Source organism: Aethalodelphis obliquidens, unplaced genomic scaffold (assembly GCF_003676395.1).
Source record: "Aethalodelphis obliquidens isolate GAN/ISIS:26980383/991018 unplaced genomic scaffold, ASM367639v1 scaffold6, whole genome shotgun sequence".
NCBI classification, from domain to species: domain Eukaryota; kingdom Metazoa; phylum Chordata; class Mammalia; order Artiodactyla; family Delphinidae; genus Aethalodelphis; species Aethalodelphis obliquidens.
Window position 1 is genome coordinate 58,176,277 of NW_020837950.1, and position 23,091 is coordinate 58,199,367.

Here is a 23,091-nt window from a genome sequence, read left to right on the forward strand (position 1 = left end):
GGCCACTGGCACTGTGACAGCCACTTATTGCCTAGTTTTCCTTGCCCTCATTCTGGCTGAACAGTACCTGTGGGAGAAAATTCTGGAAGGATGGGATGGGGGGGTGGTAGTGGGGAAGGAGAAAAAGGTTAGGGAATATTAGTCAATATGGTATCATTCCTGGGAGAAAACACTCAGATTCACTTTTATCTTCCCTAAATACTTTTGTATTTGGCGGAAAAAATGAGAAAGTTAAAGACATTGTTTATACTGATCGTGCTTCAGATTTTATCTTTACTTAGCAGTTTCCAAAACTCTCTTTAAGCTTGAGTATTTTAATAGAAGGAAAGATTTTTTTTTTTTTTAAATGTGAGAGGGATACTGCCTACACATGTTTGCCTCTAGGGCTTGAAAAGAAAAGACTCTGTTTTACACTCTGAAGCAGCGCTTCCCCCAACTCCCTTCCGTTTGGCCGGTTGTAGGGAAGGACCTACCCCTTTCAACTCAGAGGTAAGAAAATAACAAAGCAGATGACTTTGGCAGGTTTGCTGGAGGCTGGCGGCACGTTGGCTTCCAGAGTTCAGCGTGACAGGAAGCTGGGGGCTGCCGCTCAGTCTGGTCATTAGGAAGGGCCGAGACTGCTGATTAGTCCTTGCAGCACTGGAGAATGTACACATATCTGGCTCAGGGGACAGAGAGGTCCCAGAAAATCCCAGACATTTGGTCGTCAGCCTTTTCATTCCCCCATCACTCAGGAAGTAAGAAAGAAAATAAAAACAAATTAAACATCCTTAAAAAGCACCCAAGTTGTTTCTTTCATTTTCCATTTCCTTTTACAATGCAATTTTTCAACGTTCTAATGAAATGCTAAGTCACAGATGTAAGGGTGTCGGGAAGTATAATTGTATGTTCCACACAAATCTTAGCCTCCCCTGGGTAGCAGAAAACCAGGAAATGAATTATGTTCTGATTCAACCTTCTCAATAAAATAAATAATAGTCAGAAAATATCAATGACTTCTTAGACTTCTCTGAAAGATGAAGAAGAGCTATGACAGTCAGTGTTATCTCGAGATGATAGGGAGAAAGTCTGGTGGGGGGCTATAGACCACTGGGTCTTGGGAATAACAGCAGCACACTGACACAGAAATAAGGGTCAGGAAACCAGCCTCCCGCACTTGCGGCCACTTCCTTCTGCTGTCTGCTTCGCTGTGCTCTGCAGACACACCATAATCACCCCAGCGGGTCTAGGGATCAAATGACGGCACTGCTGAAGGATTAAGAGCAATTCTATCCTCTTGGCTTGGACTTTGGAATTTTCATTAAAATGACCTTGGGTGTGGTGAGAAAGGAATTCAGGCAACAGGGATCAAGTCTTATACATCTTACCTGGGAAAACAACCAAAGGGCCCCTTTCAGAAAGAGCCTTCTTTCTGGGCCTCAAGCAGAGCTGTCACACTTGTTTTTCTAAGTGTTTCTCACATGGGATTAGCCTCCAGATATGTGAAGAGTGAGGAGTTTAAGGGTCTTAGGTGGGCATAAAGAGGGGCAAAAACAAACTATAATAAGCTACTGGCAGGCCAGACCTCTTACATTTTCCAGGTTCTGTAATGGTTGACTTGTCCGGAGATTGACTTCCTACTTCCTCTCCTGATCCCTTGGCCTTGGATGGGAGAGCTGGTGATCCATCTTTATGACTCGTTCTTGTGAAGCGTCTGCTCTACATGCAGAAACTGCACTGGTCTTGCAGAGGCGGTCCAGCAGATATGGACAGGTTGGCTGCAGGCCTGAGACTTAGAATGCTAAACTGGAGAAAGGGCAGAGGCCTCAGGAATTTAATGATACTCCAAATGGGAGGACTCAGGGAGAAAAGCACTCTGGCGATGACTAACAAGTTTGTGAACAGAAAATGGATTTTCTCAGAGTGGCTCCTGAGTCATGAGCTGGTGGAATGGGCTAAGCTGAAGAGGGCTAAATCACAGCAAGGTCCTCTTATGGGGTCACTAAGGAAATCAACAGGCTCAGGCCGAAGTGGCAATGACTAGAAATTGGAATAGGGTTTAGACAGTAGAGGTCAGCTGGACAGAACTGCAAGGAAGGTTTGCTGATTTTTGTCCATGCCCACTGTCTTAGCTCAGGCTGCCATAACAAAATACCACAGGCTGGGTGGCTTTTATGAAAAATTTATTTTTCACAGTTCTGGAGGCCAGAAGTCTAAGATCAAGGTTCTGGTTGACTTGTTCATTGATGAGAGCTCTCTTCCTGGCTTGCAAATGGTGGCTTTCTCACTATGTCCTCTTATGTCCTTTCTGTGGTGTGTATGCATGGAGACAGAGAGAGAGAGATCTTTTTTCCTCTGCTTATAAGGCTGCTAATCTTATCAGATCAGGGCCACACCCTTATTGGAGTGATCTTATTTAACCTTAATTACCTCCTAAGGCCCATTTCAAATACAATCACATGGATTTGGGGGGGATACAATTCAGTACACAGCACTCACCAAGGTGTAGATCTTGACATCTACCATGTCTGGGATCCACCCTGCCCAGTTCTTAAACCAATGGGGCCCAGCTTTTAAATTTGGCCCTTGAGATTCATGAATGATTATGAGGCTATAGGCTCATAATCTAACCACTGGCATCATCACCATCATCATCATCATGATAGCTACTCTATGATGAAGTCTGTGCTGGATAAAAATATATATTATTTGCAATCTTTTCTGATTTGGGAGACCAAGGAAGTGAAAGTCCCTCAGATGACTGAAGCTCTAATATATTACAGCTCAAGAGTTTTGAGGCCAGATTTTCAGCGATGTGCTTCAGAGAACCAGAGAAAATATTTCGTAGAGTGTGAGAGAGAAGAAAGTAAAGTATAGAGGCAGGAGAAAATGGCCGGAGAGTAATGAGGGCTTTCTGAGCCACAGCCCCGATTTTGTCCATGGCTTTGTGAGACACCATTTTCCTTATAATAAAATTTCTGTTTTGCTTAAGCTACTTAGATTTATAACACTTAAAGGAGTCTGAACTAATATACATTAATTAAGCCAAACCTTTTTGTAAAGAAAAAGTTACAAAGAAAGAGTAAAGTGACTGTAAAAAGGGTTAATAATAAGAGGATAAGAATAAGAAAAAAATGGCTTACCATTCCATTCTTACCTAGAACAGTTTCCCAACCTGAGTTGGGATGAGATAATTTTATTACCTATTGCATACCAAATGAGAAAGAAACAGGCCTACATATATATAGTCAAACGGTTTATGACACAGGTAACACTGGAGTATAGTGGAGAAAGGATGATCTTTTCAGTAAACAGTGCTGCCTTAGTTGGATATCCACATGGCAAAAATGTATCAAACACCAGTATATACAAAAATTAATTCCAGATGGACTGTGGATCTAACTGGAGAAGATGAAACAAGAAAACATTTAAAGAAAAACAATATAGGTGAACATCTTTCTGACTTTGAAGCAGGCAAAATTGTTAAGGCATGAGTCAAAAGCCCTAACATGGAAGAAAATAGTGTACAAGAGAGTGTAATAAAAGTAAGAACTGTTTACTCAAAGACATGATTAGAGACAAACAGTTCTTGTAGTACACGTTTCTAACAAAGGGCTTGTAATCATAATATATAAGGAATACTCACAAATTAGTAAGAAAAAGACAACAACTCAATAGGAGAGGGGGCAAAATCTTCACAAAAAAGACTATAAATGTACACTAAACATATGAAAAGGTGTTCTATTGTATTAAACATAGGGAGATTTAGTAAGCTAAAACCACGGTGGGGTACCACTAAAGTGGCTAAATGAACATGATGAAAATATCAAGTGTTGCTGAGGGAATCAGATATCTCATCCACTTCAGGATGAAGAATAAATTTGGGACAAAGTGCTGAGCAGTATCTACTAAATATGAGAGTATGCATATCCCATGAACTGGTACTTTTCCTTTTAGATATATACCCAGCAAAAATGCATTCCTATGATCACCAAAAGATACGTGCTAAAATATCATTGCAGTCTAGTCATAGGCAACAATTAGAAAAAAAACCCCAATGTCCATCAACAGTAGAGTGGATAAGTATGGGTTACTAGGTAGTAGTAACAATGAATGGTGTACACTATATACAGCTATACAGATGTCTTACAATGTTGAATGATATAAGCTACAAAATAATATAAACTTGATGATTTCGTTTATGAAGTATGAAAACAGATGAAACCAATCTATGATACTAGAAATCAGGCTAGTGGTACTTTGGAGAGGAATAGGCACTGAGGAGGGAGCATGGGGATAATGGAAATTTTGTGATACTGGTGATGATTTTTTTTTAAAAGATTTATTATTTAGGGCTTCCCTGGTGGCGCAGTGGTTGAGAGTCCGCCTGCCGATGCAGGGGACACGGGTTCGTGCCCTGGTCCGGGAAGATCGGGCCCGTGAGCCATGGCCGCTGAGCCTGTGTGTCCAGAGCCTGTGCTCTGCAACGGGAGAGGCCACAACAGTGAGAGGCCCGTGTACCGCAAAAAAAAAAAAAAAAAAAAAAAAAAAAAATTATTTATTTATTCATTTTTGGCTGTGTTGGGTCTTAGTCGTGGCAGGCCTGATCTTCGCTGAGGCATGTGGGATCTCTTGTTGCGGCGAGCGGGCTCTTGCATAGTTAGGTTGAATTTGTGAAAATTTAGCAAGTTGTAGACATATTGTCTATGAACTTTTCTTCCTATATGTTTTTCTTCAATGAAAACTAAAAAGACAGCCTTGGGGCCCTTTAAGACTTGCAGGGCATTTGGTGCTGTTCGAAATTGAGTAACTGTCTGTTCGGACTTAGACTTTTGCTACTGTAAGTGTGGATTGTGGGTCAGCAGTACCACCTGGGAGCTTGTTAGAAGCACAAAATCTGGAGCTGCATTTCAGACTCACAAAACAGAAACCTGCATTTTAGGAAGATCTTGGTGATTCCTATGCAGGTGATACGTTGAAAAGCATTGCTCTCAGGAATTGTCATTGTGACAGAAGTTGCTGCCTCAGGCAGATGTCTTGGGTATATGGGTATCCCTGACCCTTTTTGGGAGGTAGCAATTGTGATGTTGAGTGGGGAGCCACAGAGTTTAGAATATTTGCACATTTTCTATGGGCTCATGTATGTTCTTCATGGAAAAAAAGTTCAGATGGTAGAGGCTACTCTTCAGCATTAAATACTCCTAGCTTTGGAAACGACTCCATTTATCAAGGTTTTTTTTTTTTTTCCTGGCTTTACTATTGGCTTCAATTTTTGCATTGTTATTTTTCAAATATTGTAGTTTTCTGCTCCCACATAGTTGGCAGTAATATATAAAATGCTTATCAATGATATAGTAAAAAGCTTATTTTCCCCTGTAATTTTCAGCCAAGATGAAGATAGTTAGATTCCCTTCCACCACAAAAATGGATTATGTATTATCTTTAGACTTATGTGTGAGAAGCACACACACATGCACTCACACAAGATAAAATGCTGGCTTTGTTATGCCTATAAGAAAACATTCAGAGAGTCAAGGTAGAACAGGATTAAAGAATGTTGCTGATTTCCAAATGAGATTTAGCTAGCTTCGGTGTCAATGATTCTATCTTTCCCTTTTTCTTGTTCCCCTGTAGATTTCTAATAAAATAGATATTATAGTTGTAGTTATACTGTTAATCTCATCTCTTGCAATGTTGATTATATTGGTTGCTTCACCCATTTTATAGATGGCAGACGGGAAAATGTTCCCTTCCCTGCATCATTTTTTGTTTCCATTTATTTACAATGCAGAAGCTTTGATAATTATTTTCTTTGGTGTTTTAAATAAGAGTGGAGTTGAATTTCAATCCCAGTGATGGCAAAGTAGCTTGTATCAGACTTACTCTCCTACAGAAAACAATCATAAACTCTACACAAAATATAAAAGATTAAAAAATCTCATTATTTGAAAACACTGGAGAGTCACCCAAAACAAGCTGACACTGAAGGGAATTTTCTCCCTCGAAAGAAGGGCAATTCACTGGGTGAGATCTACATTTTTTTTTTTTTTTTTTTTTTTGCGGTACGTGGGCCTCTCACTGTTGTGGCCTCTCCCGTTGCGGAGCACAGGCTCCGGACGCGCAGGCTCAGCGGCCATGGCTCACGGGCCCAGCCGCTCCGCGGCATGTGGGATTTTCCCGGACCGGGGCACGAACCCGTGTCCCCTGCATCGGCAGGCGGACTCTCAACCACTGCGCCACCAGGGAAGCCCGAGATCTACATTTTATGTGTTTTTTTGGTTGTTGTTCCTGAGTGCACAATCCAGAGTGTGGGGTATTGTCTGGGCAGCTAGACAATGCTCAGAAGTAAGGTACAGTCTTATTGGCTTGAAGTATAAGAGGATAGAGTTTAGGGCTGTAAAACTGGCTAGAAATTTAGGGGGGAAATCTTGTAAATATTACACATTTATAAATTTTATAAAAGTTATTGATATATGGGCTTCCCTGGTGGCACAGTGGTTGAGAGTCTGCCTGCTGATGCAGGGGACACGGGTTCATGCCCCGGTCCGGGAAGATCCCACATGCCGCGGAGCAGCTGGGCCCGTGAGCCATGGCTGCTGAGCCTGCGCGTCCGGAGCCTGTGCTCCGCAACGGGAGAGACCACAGCAGTGAGAGGCCCGCGTCCCGCAAAAAAAAAAAAAAAAAAAAAAAAAGTTATTGATATGTACTCCATTCTACCCCTCTCCTCTCAGATAATTGTCTCAGGTTATATGTAATGTAATTTTCTCTTTTCTTGCTGTAAATTCCTTGACCTTTGCAACTCTGTTTTCTTGAGTACCTATCTTTATTTCATTTAGTATATTCTCCTCTACACTCAATGATCTGCTAGTTGGAAAACATCTCAGGTTCCCAGGCTAGCTGTGGAATGCTAGTTCTTTGAGTAGAGTCCAAGTTCAGTGTAAAGGGGTGTGGGATGTGAAGCTCTGAAGAGGGCAAGAATAGAAGCAATCAAGTTCAATTATAGGAAGGATTCTTTTTTTCTTTTTCCTTCTTTTCAAATTTGTATTAAGGAAAAAAAAAAAACCAAAACCCCAAACCCTACAGTTGTCCCTCTGTATCTGCTGGGGGTTGGTTCCTGGACCTTCCTTGGATACCAAAATCCACAGATGCTCAAGTCCCACAATGGTTCCTCCAGACCCTTGTTCTGCGTCCATGGATTCAATCAACCTTGGATCGTGTAGTACTGTAGTATTACTATTGAAAAAAATCCATGCGTAAGTGGATCTGTGCAATTCAGATTTGTGTTTTTCAAGGGTCAACTGTACTTAAAAACTTCAAACTTAGAGGCTTTCTAAAGTGAGGTTTTTTTTTTTGCCTCCAAGTTCCTGGATAATGTTGAACATGTTTCTAAGTCTTTTTCAACTGCAGTCTCATCTCTAAAATCAGTACAAAAACACTATGTATTTTAAAAATACAGTATAGTGATGAGGACAAAGTAAAACCAAACATTTGTAAAATCATGGGGTTAATTTTAAAAGGTTGCAAATTGGGATGATGATAATAGGTGATTCTTTACTTTTATGTTTGAAAGAATTGGGATAATATCCAGTTGAACTTTTTACATCCATCAGGAAAAGGACTGATTTGTCAGGCTATCTTGGTAACTTCGGGACTTAGAACTCCTAAAGAAGATAATTGTGTCTCATTCTCTAAAATTATGAACTTTAGGACACCATGAAAGTCTTTGGAAAGATTTGTGTTCCTGTGGTTTTATGTGGAGAAAAGAGGTGATTGCAGTAATAAGTAGTACCTGATTTTATAATGATCGATTTTAATATCAGGTTCTTCAAATTGTTTCATGGGCAACTTGCATGTAAAGAAATAGTAATGTATTTGTTGAATTTTTAAAAAGAAATATTCCTCCAATATTGTTGATTCCAATACTCTAATGTTGCATATGGCTCAGAGATGAAGTTATTTGCTGACCTGTACTAATGCTACGATGCTCTCCAAAGGTAGTGGTTACCTACTGTGTAATTGTCATATTGACAATTACCACAAGGAGGAAAGGGGTATTGAAATAAAGAGAAGCAGAGTATTAAGAAGCACATACAAGTGACGCAGCTCAGCTACGAGTTTGGGGAATTTTTCCCAGAGGCTTTGATATATGTGATGAGTCTTGAAGTCAACCAGGTGAGGAGAAAGAAAGAGGAAGGAGAGAGAGTACTTTAAAGGAACCATCATGGCTTTGGGTGGGCAAAAGCCCACTGTCTCTTAGATTTATTGCCTTTCCACTCTTTATTTTTTATTTTATTATTTTTATTTTATTTTCTTGTGGTGAGAACATTTAATGTGAGATCTATCCTCTTAACAAAAATTTCAGTGTATAATACAGTATTGTTAATTACAGTGACAATGTTGTACATCAGATTTTGAGAACTACTTCATTCTGCATATTTGTGTATCTTCTATTTTAACCTCATTTCTTTACTTCCCAGTAGCTCCTAGGTTCCGTTCATACGCACCTTAACCATCTCATAGATGCTTTGTTTTGAAGTGCTTTTGGGGGTGTCTGACCCTTAACATTTTTAATCCTCGGACTTGCCCTCTGGCTCCATGTACAATACTTGCTGCCCATCCTAGCATCTGGGTCCTGACTCAAAGAGCCAGTCTGCTTAGGGAGGGCCAGGAAGTAAGGCTGGAGAAATAGGCACCACTGTGGTTCATGAAGTTCCTTAGAAACTATGGTACCATGTTTGAAATTTATTGACAAGGTTATGGGAACCACTGAAGTTTTTGTAGCATTATTAGATTTATGCTATGTGAAGATCATTGTGGGAAGGTTGGATTGGAAGGGTCAAGTCTGAAGGCAGGAAAAATAAGCATGAGGCTACTATAATTACCTAGACAAGAAGTACTGAGGGCCTGAAGTAAGGCTGCGGTAGTTGGGAATAGAGGGAAGAGGATGGATGTTAGATTTTTTTTTTTAAGGCAGAATAGAGGGACCCTAGTGACTGATTACTACCAAGGAAGGAATCTTTCAATTTGTTCAATGAATTTAGAGTGGCTGTTTTGTTTCTGTTCTTTCATTTTTGGTAAATTACATAAGATTCAGGTTCTAAGTCTCTAGCAGTGTGTAACTAAAAGAGCCTAGCACATGTCTTGGCATGCCCTTTAGTGTAAATGTTAGCTGTGCAACTGAAGAGGTAGGATATTCTAATATTTTTATCACATACTTGACTTCCTTTGGGAATGATCCCATTTCCAGTCAGTTGCAGCGAGAAGATTGTCTGGTTTTAATAACTTCAGAGAACCTAGATTCTGTTGTATGAAGCTCTTTATATGACTACATGGAAGATCAGAATTCATCTTTCAGAAGCACTAAACCTGGAAGAGCTGTGCTGAATCTTTCTCATCTATGATCTTTTCAGGAATAGCTGAGTATGTTGTTAGAATTGTTTCTCAACCTTTCTGGATGGGAAAGAGGCAGGATGCTTGATTAGTACAAGGGACATGTGTTCTTTTGTCCAAGGTGAAACTGGAAATTGACTCAGGCTCTTATTGCCTAGTAGTTCAATACCTCTACTTCTCTATTCTGTTTTATCTGTATTAAAAAAAAATTGAGGGTCTATACAGAAGAGTTTGGTACATGTTTCATAGGAAGCATTTTCATTTGGGAGAGTAGTTTTAAAAGTAAAATATTGGGCTCCTGTAGCTGTCCTGATATAATTTTTATTATGTTGTTAATGGTTAAAAAGAAAAACAAGGTCAACCAAAATCTTTTTAATGGTAATACTAAAACAATTCTCCTTTATAGACAAATTTGTAAAGGAGAAGTATTTTTCTTAAAAGATGTTTTTTAGTTCTATGGACAGGCACATTGCTGAAAACAAAGCTAAAAAAAACCCCCTAGGCACAAAGCCAGCTTTGAAAGTGGGAACCCATTGCAAACCCACTGACAATGCACTGCAGGTGGATACCACATGGGAGGATGAAAGAATGTGATTGTGAGGGCCCTGTTGACAGCTCCATGTCCATAATCTATTCCCCTTAAATCTGATCTGTGCATCTGGTCCATATTTATGCATGTATTTTTTTTTTACTGCAGGAGCTTAAAGTTCTTTAAGTAGGTCAAGAGTGTGTGTGCTACAAAACCTCCCGTTGGGGAGAGGTGGCGTGGTGGTATGAATGGCTGGCAAGCACTGGTGACCTTGGATTCTGCAGGGCTCTGTGAGTATTGAGGGTGCTTGAGGGTCCCCACCTCTGAAAAGGGGATTACTGAGGACTCCGCATACATCAGGAGGGACAAGGCACATCCCACTTCCGATAAGCTGTAAAAGCCAAGGAAAGTCTCACTGATGCAGACTTAGTTCAGGACAGGAGTCAAAAACCACACTGTTAGTTCTGAGCCAAAGGTCCTCTGCCATGACTGCCTATGACAAGCCAAGAAGAAATAAGTTGATAATGGAGGATCCAGAGACACATAAACTGGATAACCATTGCTTGCAGAGTGGAGTAAGCTCTAATCAAGGACACGTTTTAGGGTTAGCGTCTTAGTCTGTTTCATTCACGTCTCAACAAGTGAATCACGAAAGTAACTTCTCCAAGTGTGACGATCATAGACCTGTCCAAGTTTTCATCTTTGTGCTCGGTGAAGAAACCCCTTAGGAGAGCCGCTACATTTCTTCTACATTTCTTCTATTTCATAGTAGGATGGACGTTTATTGGTTTAGAGTTTTATGTCAGGAGATGTGGCTTGGGTTTAGAAAGTGTGACCCAGAGCAAGAGGGGTTCATAGTCGTTCTTCAACTCAGATTTGACCGCTGTCTGAATGTCAAGGAACAGCTGATTGGATTGTTTCAACAGTTTCTAAGTTCCCTTCCTCACGCTGAGTCCTTTCACCATCCTACTGTCATCATCCAGTTACATTGATGGGGGTCTGCTTTGTTTTAGAATATGTCACATATCTCTTTTCTTAGTCTGTTTTTTCTTTCAATGACAAGCTTTCTAAAGTTGTAGTTTAGCATTCTTCGAGGCATTTGTCACTCATTCACTTCTGGCATTTTGTGGTTGTTAGCCTCAGACAACTTATTAATGTGTTTTGTGCCTCAGTTTTCTCATCTGGGACATGGAGAAAATAGATGCCTTGTCGTGTTGTTTTGAGGGTTACGTGAGCAAATACATGCAGGGCCCTTAGACCTAACTTAGGGCAAGTGCTATATAGGTGTTAGCTCTCATTTCTCCTTCTCCTATTGAGAAAATAATTCCAAGCTGTGTTGGAATTTTGTGTCAACAAATTTGTCACGGCTCTTCTATAATCTCACCAATGTTTTGGTTTTACTACTTTGGAACAGACAGACCCAAGAGCAGATACAATCTCAAGCTATTAATTAATAGGCCTTTATTATTTCATAATTAATTAATAGGCCTCTCTCAAAATTCTTTGAGAGAAATAATAGTGATAACAGCTACCGTTTATTGAGCACTTATTAGGAGGCAGGTATGATTTGCGTGCATTTTCCTCCTTGAATCCCCACAATCCCCCAGTGGAGGGCTTTATCATTCCCTTCACTGGACAGATGAGCGAATGGAGGAACTTGCTCAGAGGCACACAGCCTTTGTATGGAGGAGCTGGTGCTTAATCCAGACCTATGCGAATCCAAAGACTTCTTTGCTTGTGTTAAATCTTAACCCTGGTAGGTAAAGTGGGGAAGGACTACAGTTATCGCTCAAGAAGAGCAACAAATAACAGCAACCCGGCCGCTGGGAAGGGTTTCAAAAGTCATACAACTCTGAAACGTGTCTCAGCCCTCCTGTTCCTGGTGATTTAAGCAAAAGGCTTGGGCTACAAACACATGCTGAATCTGTGGTCACAGAATGGGTTTCTGTGGAACCTCATCCATCTGCCAAAAAGGTCTTTGATGGGAGAAAGAAGTTAAGACAAGAACCTAGGAGAACTGGACTCCCTCATCTTCTTATCACTGAGTTTTCATAGACCTGGCAGCAAGGGGGGTGCTGTGTTGGTGGGTACCCCTTAGGCTTGAAGTTGTAGTGCACACATTCACCCGAGGACCAGTGTCTCCAGGTTGGGATCTTAGAGACCTTTCCTCGTGGGAGTTCCATGGTTGGAAACCCCAGAACTGTCTCACTCTGTTGCCTGCCGTGAAGCCTCTGGAAGGGCGTGGTGGCTGGAATAGGGCATCAGACAGAGACAAGGATTTCCTGGCTCAGTTTCTGATGCAGATAATATTGTTATACCGTGCAGGTTTAACTCTTTTGGGTCAAAAACTATCAAGATACTTTCCCATTTTGACTGAAACCATTAGGCTCCGTTAAGACTACCAGCAACCTGCCTTAGGCCCCCTGCCCCCAATTCAGTACTGACGGTGTGCTCCAACAGCCGAAAGTGAAAGCGAGGTTGCCCAAGCGACATGAACAGGCACTTTACAAAGCTGAAATGAAATTTGTCTTTCGTATCAGATGGCAATGATTACAAAGACTAACATTCAGTTTTGATAGAAGGGTGGGGAAACGGGCACTTGTATATTGATACTGGGGGCTGTAATAGCAGAACCTTTTGGGAGGGTATTCAGTAGTATCTATTAAAATTAAAGATATTCATTCCCTATGGCTCAGTTATTCCACTTCTAGGAATTAACTTTTTATTTCTTTTCCTTTACTTGTTCCTGATTTTAATGGGAGTATTTCTGATGTTTCACTGTTAAATATAACTTCTGCTGATGTTTTCTCTTCTTTTCTTTTTTAAGGGTACTCATCATCTCTTTAAGGGAATACTCTTCCATTATTAGTATCTATTATGAATCAAATTTGAATTTCATTGAACGCCTTTCCAGTATCTATTGAGATCGTCATATTTCCTCCCCCCCTTAAATCTATTAAAGTAATGAGTTTTATTGATAGAATTACGAATGACAAATCATTCTAGCACTTCTGGGATAAATCAAACTTGGTAGAACATATCATTTTTATTAATTACTGGATTTGGCTTGCTAATAATTGGTTCAGCATTTTGCATCAAAATTCATACATGGGATCAGCCTGTAGCATTCTTTCTTTGTATGTCCTTCTTTAGTTTTGGAATTGAGAGTGTAACAGTTTCATAAAATGAGTTGAAAACTTTTGTTTTTAAATTATTTTTGAAAGAACTTGTGTAGTATTGGAATTATCTGTTTCTTGAATGTTTTGATAGAACTTATAAGACTATCAGATCCCAGTTATTTTATTTTTCCTTCATGGTAAATTTTTACCTACTCTTTATTTTTTCTCAATTTATTTAATGTTATAGGACTATTTGGGCTTTTTCTTTAAACATACGGCAGTTTTGGTAAAATATGATTTTCTATGAATTTTTCTAGTTTGTTTAAGTAACACGCTTTTTCTTAGTGTTCTCTTTAATTTCTGTTGTATCCAGTAATGTTGTCCACTTTTCATTCTTAATGTTGTTCATTTGTGGTTCTCTCTCCTTTATTTCTCTCACTTTCATCTTGTTTAGTGTTACCAAAAGATTTGTACACTTCAGAGCTTCCCCTAACATTTGTGGGATCCACTGTAAAAGTATGAATGGAGGGCCACATATCCTATGTCTAAATATTTAACAATTGTAAGTTAAACAGGTAGAATGTTAAGTAAAATATGTTCTATCCTCCTACTTTGACAACTGTACCTTCATAATGACCAGGAAAGTACATTGGAATTTAGAATTCTTGGAATCCTTAAAATTCTGTGCAGGAATATGGCAGCACAGGGAGATCCGGCCCCTGGCGTATTTCTTCTTCTTTTCCCATCCCCAACTCTATTAAAAATTGTCTATAAACTGAAGGCCATAAATAAGAAATGTTTAAATTTATGATACATCCATACTATAGAAATTTATTAGTCTGTCTGAAAAAGATGAGTCAAATCTATAAATAGTGACCTAGAAATACATTCATGATATATTAAATGAAAAGCCATGTTGAAGACATATGTATAGCATAATTCCATTTTGTTAAAAACAGCTAGAAATCTATAGGAGATGTATATGTATAATAAGGAAGATATCTACATAGGTAAAAATTGAGGAAAATAGCACACTGTTAATATTAATTTCCTCTGGAGAGTAGATTTTAAAGGATAAAGGAGATTTATATCACTCACTTTTTAAAGTCAAAAATTCTGGATCAGGAAAGTAAGAGAAATATTTATTTATTCAGGGATTCAAACATTTGGATTTTTGCAATGAGCATGTATTACTAATGTAATCATAAGGAAACCCAAGATTTTATACATACATTTGCATGTATGTGTGCATACGTATATATGTGTGTTTGCACATATGTATATCATATATATTAATAATATATGAGTTTGTTATTTTAGATAAGTCACTGAATTCCCTCAGAAGTGATAAGATCTACAGATAGGTTCCCAGGATGGATAGAGACAGCAGGAAGATGGTGTCAGTAAATAAAATACAACCAGTATGCGCCTCTACGGTAACAGTTTTTCCTGTTTTGTACCTCTTCCCCTTATGACACGGAAACACAGCTTTCCAAGTTAGATGAAAAGAAGGGATATTTTAGCTTGATTACATTATAAGAATGTCCTGGAAAGAGTTATCCCTGGAGTGGTAAGGCCGTGTAGCACTGGAAGCAAATATATGAATAAGATAGGTTCTTTGGGGCAAAAGAATGAAAAGAGAAAGACACCATAAGGCACTCATTGGAAAATGCCCACCCATCAAAGATATAATCTCTCATACAAACTTGCATAAGAATAGCAAAATCCATTGTCCATTATTTTATTTTCTCTCCTTTTTGTTTTACAATATTTCACTTCCTTTCAAATTTCCCAAAACAGTCTTTGAGCACGTACCATGTACCAGGCATGTTGCCATGTGTTTGCATTGCCTGTAGGGGGTTCAGTCTAGGGAGGTCACAGAAAACAAGCCGGGACAATACGGTGTGGACCGCACTCTGATAGACCTGCGTCCAGGCCCCGTGAAAGCACTACTTCAGGGAATCTACATCATGGGCAGGGCTGAATCCCTGCACAGCTCTGGATGTGTGCCGGTCACCTTGAATTCCCTGCCAACGGCATCTCCTGGAGTCCATGTAAATGGTGCTTTCTGGAGTTGGGTAGTTAGATGGCCTGGACTGTAAGTCATCTTAGAATGAATACTAAATGAGTCCTAAAAATGAATGGAAAATCGTCAGATGAGGGACTGGATGGAGGGCAGGACATTCCACGTGAGGAACTCTGCAAGCACAAAGGTTTCCATAAATCGAGGAAGGCCCCAGTCAGATCATGAAGGTTCCTGCGTGCGGGATTGAGTGGGTTTAGATTCTGACCTCACGGTGAAGGGAAGATGGTGAGGGATGTTAGGCTTGGGAGCGACAGGAATCCAATTTACATTTTAGGAGAGTGGATGGTGTAACTGGTGAGAAGTAAACATTTATGCTATTGCTTTGCTACAGAGGAAATTATGCGAATTCAGATGAACACAGGTGTGTTGCAGAGGAAAGGAGGGAGATGGGCAGAACCAGGCAGACGGAGCACTGCTCATCCTTAGACTTAGCCTAATGTGACTTCCTCAAAGCCCCAAGTAGGTTTCCTCACGGCATACCATCCTTCTAGCTCAATAAATTTATAACAATCTGTAACACCAATCCATTTCTATGGTAGTTTTTTTTTTTTTAAATGATGGGATTAGTGCCTTTATTTATTTAATTTATTTTTGGCTGCGTTGGGTCTTCATTGCTGCGTGTGGGCTTTCTGTAGTTGCAGCAAGCAGGGGCTACTCTTCGTTGCGGTGCACAGGCTTCTCACTGCGGTGGCTTCTCTTGTTGTGGAGCACGGGCTCTAAGCACGTGGGCTTCAGTAGTTGCGGCATGCGGGCTCAGCAGTTGTGGCTGGCAGGCTCTAGAGCGCAGGCTCAGTAGTTATGGCTCACGGGCTTAGTTGCTCCACGGCATGTGGAATCTTCCTGGATCGGGGATCGAACCCGTGTCCCCTGCCTTGGCAGGCGGATTCTTAACCACTGCGCCACCAGGGAAGCCCCTATGTGGTAGTTTTTTTAACCTCTGTTTTGTCACTTGGGTAGGGAAGTTATTTGTTGTGTAGTATTGAAATAGCGGAGAGGCAAATATAGAGAATTTTTGAGTGAGTGAATGAATGAGTAAAAGAAGAGGCAAGTGTTCTCAGGTTTCTAGCTTGAGAATCTGGGTAAATGCTGGGCCATTCGCTACCTAGATAATGTATGAGGTGTGAAACATGTTGAGTTTTATGTGTTTGTGGGTGCGGTTTCTAGCAGGCATTGTTGAAAAGGAACTGAAACTTGTGAGGTAGATTTAAGCTGAAGATACTGATCTGATATGCATTGGGATGTGGGTGTAGCTATATTATAGGCGTAAGGGGGCTGGCCCAGGGAGAGCAGGGACGAAGAAAAGAGAGGGGGCTGCCTGGACTGGAACCTTGGGAATCATGAACATTTAAAAGGCAGGCAGGGAGGTGCCTTGAAGGGAATCTGGAAGATGCTTCCTGAAATGTGGAGGAAAACGTGATGTTACCAGACAGAAGAAAGCATGGTGGTCAAACACTGCCAAGAAGTTTACTGAGATATGAACCAAAAAATGTTCATTAGATTTGTCAACTCAGATCTTGGCAAGAACAGTTCTAACTGTCTGAGCAAAAGCCAGATTATCCTGGGTTGAGTGGAAGGTAGGGAGAGGAAACGATGAGTATGGATGGCTTTTTCTGGACACTCCTTTGTGAGATTATAGGAACTGTGGGTATGTAGGGTGAGAATATATATGTTGAGAGCAGAGCACTCCTTGAAGGTTTTCCAGCTAAATTATGACTCAAAAACCTGGGTAGAAGGAGATTATGAAGTGCTCCTGTTATATATTATATCCAGTTTAGGACTTCACTGTTTGTGAAAAAGAACCTGGAAATGGTTCTGAGGAGAAGCACACAGATGGTTATTTGATCATAAATAAGACCTTGAAAATATTAAGTGGGACAACTATCTTAAATATGAGAAGTGCTGTTACTCAGAAGAGGGACTCTTTGTACTTTATCATCCCTGAGGAGAAACCATGGAAGAGGACTTTGGCTGCAACATGAGGCATTTAATTTAGAAATCAAGATGACGTGACATTGTGATTGAACGTTCAAACAGGTTAGAGAAGTGGCAGTGAACTCTTCTTAGAGGTCTCAGAAATTTGACATTAATAGTTTTGAAACGAGACCTTGAGGAGGTAACATTGGTGATTTTGACTGAATCCTTTCTGAGAGAGACGAGTTGGCCGATGGCCCTGGCAGCCAGGGGATTGACCCCATATGTACTTCCCTACAGCTGCGGGGTGAGCCTCTTGCCAGCTACGTTGAGCCGATTTGACACAGAGCGGTTGTTTGTAAACCCCCGAGGCCCTTTCAGCATCTCAGACCCTGAAGCTGTTCACGGAGCTTCCTGTGGGCTTCAAGTCCAGACCTCAGTAAACTTGAAGAATCCATCTGGTGTTGGCTGAGTTTAGAATTCTGGAATGTAAGCTCATTTGGACAAAAGCAGAAGCTAAGTGGAGATCTCAGAGTACTGTAAGTCCTTGTGAAGTTGGGAAGCCTAAAGCCCTCTTATTTTTCCCCTCAAATGGAGCTGAATGGGTGAACAGCTTTGTGTGGTCTATATGCTATTAGTCATCTTGCAGCGCTGCGAGGCCCAGGCCACTCCCACCACCAATTATATTCTTTTGGTGGGAAAAGAATATAAACCAACCACACTATCTTCACTCAGTCTCCCGTTTGTTCTCTTAAAAATGTATCCTTGTGTAGGAAACACTTTGTACTCTTTTAAAGGAAGGATTTCACGAAATGTCTTTACAGTGACATTTGTATCATATTTTAAAGCTTTCATTGGCATTATGATTGTTGTGTCTATGTGTCTAAAGACCTGTGTGAAAATGTATCGACTTAAAGGTTCTTAAAGTCTAAACAAGAAAAGAGAGAAACTTTTACTTACTATGTGCTTTGGTATCGTGATGGTCCCCAAGTTTAAAATTGTGGTGAGCTTAGAAAGGATGTTGATTTTTCTTTTACCTAACATAAATTGTTATTTAACCAGTTATAAACAAGATAAGTAGCTATTTCCATGGCTAATTATGTTTATGTGTTTATCTTTGTACATGTTTTCTATTCCGTCTCCCTTTTTAGATTGATTATGTGCTTAAATTAGTTACCTTAGGACCTAAAACAGTGGCAGTGCACCAGTTATGGCCAGAGTAAAAATATAGGTTTCTGCTGAATAGAATAATTAGCTACTAGCCTAGATTAATTTGCTCGTGGTATAGTCACTTAGCTCATTTATTTTTCTCATTTATTTATTCATTTAGCGGCTACTCTGTGCCAGGAGTCATGCTTTGCACTGGGGATAAATAACACATATCCCATGCTTTCCAGAAGCTAGCAATCTGTTCAAGGGAAAGAGGCATATGACAAAAATAAGGGCAGTTATATAGTTAGGACTCTTTGGGTTGCATGTGACAGAGACCCAACTTAAACTAGTTTAAGAGAAATGAGGAATTCATTGGCCTACAGAATCCAGTGAAGTTCTGAACTAAGCATGAAAGACAGGGATGCGGGAAGCCTTGGGAACAGCTGGCAGGGGTAACTTCCCCTAGCACTGAATTTCCCTCTTCTACCTCTGTGTTTTTCTTTACAGTGACACCTTCGTTGTCCCTCATTGCAGGCCAGATTCATTCCCTGTGGTGGTGATCTCACTACTGCAACTCTTGACTAGCCACTTTATGCTTTCCACAAAGGAGAGGGATCAATGAACTTTCAAAGCTTTGGTTTAAAAAATTCTTGAGAAGTTCTCTGATCATACTGGCTTAGACCAGGGGTCCATTCCTAGATCAGTCAAGTGTGGCCATTGAGAGAGGGTCATGTAAAAATGTGGTTTCTCTTGAAATAGCTACAGGGATTGAGATGGGGAGGGCAATTCTGGAAGTAGAGTTCCAGAATGCCAAACCGTATGTATCCTAGAATTATAGGTGCCATGATAGAAATATGACCGGATATCAATGAGGGCATTAAATAGGGCTTATTCCACTTAGGGGAATCAGTCAACTTTTACAGGGAAAGTGTGATACTTTAACGTGGTTTTGAGACCTATATATTTATTCTTCAAGTAGATGATGGGATTTGGGTTGGGAGAGTGGGAGGAGGGTATAGGACTGTGAAAAAGGAAGTCTGGAGAAGTAGGTTGGGACCAGAACCGTGAAAATCTTATATTTCATGTTCTGTCCTGTAGACAAATAGTAAAAGATATGTTTTGAAAGAAACACCTAAAAGTTCCCTTAGAATGTTTTCCAGCTGAGGGAAGGAAACCATACATCTCACTGTTTTTCTTCTCAGTATGAATTTAAAAGACATAATTTTCTTAAGGCTGGCATTTTGAAAGAAGGCTTATGCGTGTGTATTTAAAAGAAGTATATGTGAAATTTTATAGCTTTTTAATAAGGTATATTAGCATATAGACTTTGTAAGGTTGCAGAGTACCGTTAAAGATACTAGAAATATGGTCTTGATACTAGTGTCTGACCTTTGGAGGAGAGAGAAGGAATGGACTAGAAGGTGGAAAAAGCAAGTTAGACTGAGACGGGGGGTTGGAAAAGATGGGCAGAAGATAAAGATCCAGTATTAAACTGGAAAGGGAGGCCACTTGCAGGAAGAAGTGGTTCTAGGAAGAGAAAAAATGGTTCCACATGTGGGTAGAAAGTGTGAGTGGTAACAGTAAGGTATATCGGTATTTCTAAGCCTATCCGTTAATTCCAGAATTGTATTATTTGAATCAGTTGAACTTGAGAACTGGAATTGACAGTCCATGGTATTAAATTATTACATTCTTATTAAGCTTTTTGAGTCAGGGCTTGCAAATACTAATAACTACCCAGTTAATTAGGCAGCAGTCATGAAGCCTGGAGCCTTGACTTTTATGTCTTTCAGTGTGGCTGCCTCAGTGTTAAGCACATAGGAACACTGACCTATTGATTGATTTCTAGTACTTTTGCAAGTATATCCTACAGGGTATAGTACGTATACTTAGCTAAGATACATTTATATTAACTTCTCGACTGGAAAACTATATTTAAGTAACCAGGATTTTCTCTAAATAGTGGACTGGTTTCTTACCTTGACCATCAGTGCAGTGATTTTAAGACCACTCAAGACCAATAACATAGTGTGTGATTAGATATTTGTTTTTGGTTTGGGGAAGATTTGCTTAAAGTGGACCAGATTTCAGAATGACAAAACAAGTTTCCCTGGCAAGTTTGGTATCAAACTTTTGTTTTGTTATACTTGATTATGTACTTTGGCTGCATAAACCAAATATATGTTCCAGTCCAATTTAGTCTCCGCTCAGAGCGATTCTCCTTATTTGTCCAAAAGTTTCAGAACTAATTTTTTTTTGCACTCACTCTGAGCATTCAGTCCCCTATGTAGTTAAGGGACAACAGACACCCCAGGGATGTGGGTTTGACTCATGACTTTTATAGTTAAGAAGCAGGACATGCTATTTTAGTCATTTTCAATGGTGGCAAGTTGGATGCCAGATGTTTCAAAGAATAAAGTATCCTACTCCTAGGGAACCACGTGCAATGTAGATTTGTTTTCCGACATAGAAGAAAGAAAAGTCACTTGGACTTCTATATGCTATAGGTTAAGCAAAATGCTTCCTGTTCATTGTCTATGCTTCCAGTGATCTCATGTCTCTCATGGAAAAGTCTTTAGCATATTCTATATTTTGCCTGAGAGAAAAGCGGCTTTAGAATCTCAGGTTATATCCTATGGAAATGGAAAAACAACCCAGTCTTTCCCTCCTGCTGTAGGGAAAAACCCTGTTCTTCCCTAGTATGTTTTTATTCCTGGTGTGTCTTCTTTTTCACTCACAGAACACTTCCCTCCTGACACCTCTATTCACCAAATGTGTAGAGGTTTTTTTCCCCACAACAAGTGATTGCCTGTGACACCAGCTGGGTGTCCTACAATTTAAGTCAATTCTGACACTCTCTCCCCGGAGGCAGTGTCACATCCCACAGGTTAAAGGCCCAGTCCCACAAGATTGACCTTCCCCCTTCACTCCATCAGATGTCAGTCGCAAACTCGTTACCACCTGTTCATCTGACCAGCTGGCTAGAGATTGGCGGTTCCGATGACCCTCTCCTTGGGTTGGACTAATTTGTTAGAGTGGCTCACAGAACTCAGGGAAACACATTTTCCAGTTTATTAAAGGATATGATAAGGGATACAGAGAAACAGCCAGATGAAGAGATGTATAGGGCAAGGTCTGGGAGGGTCTCTAGCATAGGAGCTTCTGTCCTGTGGAGTTAGGATGAGTTGCCCTTCTAGTGTGATGAGCTCACCAACCTGGAAACTCTCTGAACCTCGTGCATTTGGGATTTTATGGATGCTTCACCTAGGCATGACTGAGCATTAACTCTATTTTCAGCCCTTCTCCCATCTCAAGAGAATGTGGGGCGTGGCTGAAGATTCCAAGCTTCTAATCATGGCTTGGTCTTTCCTGTAAGCAGCTCCCATCCAGGAGCCAATCCAGAGTTGCCTCATTACAACAGAAGACACTTCTATCCCACAGCAAATTACAAGGGTTTCAGGAGCCCTGTGTCAGAAACGAAGGTCAAAGACCAAATATTAGAACAAAAGATGTTCCCAGTCTCTAATCACTTAAGAAATTACAAGGGTTTCAGGAGCTCTGTGCCAGGAACCTGGGCAGAGACCAATATGTATATTTTCTATTATCTCACACTTATTCACAGCTCACGGATTCAACTGTTTGACATAGGGACATGGTGAGTCAAAAATAATTTTCACAAAAGAGAATTGCATTATGTGCTTAATTTACAAAACTATTTCGGCGAATCGTACAAGTAAGGCAAAAAACAATTTTTTTGGCATGAATTCCTTCTGCATTTGTTAAATGGTTTTCTCAGTATTCCTGTTGGTTATATGAATCATGGGATTCCCAATTATTTGATATTTGTGGAGTATGAAGTTTAATGTATTTAGACTTGAGAAAAGTCATCCAACAAGTGAGTCACAAGTGAGAAATATCCAATACAAATATGCTATTTCCCCTAAATTCTGACTAAGAAAAAATAAATATGTGTTTACCATTTTTTCAATTATTTTAACAAAGGGTCATAATGACACACTAATTGAATATGAATATTAGAGTTGGACAGTTTCTAGAAATTCTCTGGTCCAAGTCGTTAATTTTCAGATGAGAAAAGCAGAACTAGAGAGTTGACCTTATATGGGACTGTTCATCTGCCCAGGGATGTCAGCCACTCATATGTCAGAGAAGTCCTGTGACAGCCCATTACCAGACTCATGGCCACAAACACCGTCATCTGTACACTGGGTGTTGTCATGTGCCAGACACCATATGTGTCTTATTTCATCCTTGCAATAATTCAACGAGGTCCTTAACACTATTATCTCAGTTTAATAGGAAAAGAGAAGGAAAGAGTGAGAGAGAGAGAGAGAGAGAGAGAGAGAAAGGAGAGTTACAGGGGTGAATTCACTTCCTCAATTAAATGATGAAAGCGCTTTGGACCCTGGTCTCCTTGACTTCAAAATCCTGTCTGTTGTCAACCATTCCACCATTAAATAATGGTGCTATGGTGAACCAGTTGTCAAGTATGGAAGGTTTAAAGCAAGTGTGTGACAAGATCAATGCAGAATTTTTGGTGGATTGAACTAAACTGGGTGTGTGATTCTGGAGGGGAAGAGACTATTTTCATGTGTGCTGGAGTTCCTTCGAGTGGAGAATGTAGCCTACCTCCTACTTTATTAAGTGCGTTCTCTACCTTAATTATCCTGATGCCTGTCCTCAGAGTCTTTCTCATTCTCCTCCCTGCTGTCATCCCGGGTTTAGAAGGAGGATGGAAGAGATAAGCAGATGAATAAAAATAAGCAGGAAACGTTGCACTGATTCATTCTATAAATAGTTATTGCGTAAATACATGTGCCAGATACTCTTCCTCTTCCTGGCCTCATAAAGCTTACGTTTGTGTGTGTGTGTGTGTGTGTGTGTGTGTGTGTGTGTGTGTGTGTGTG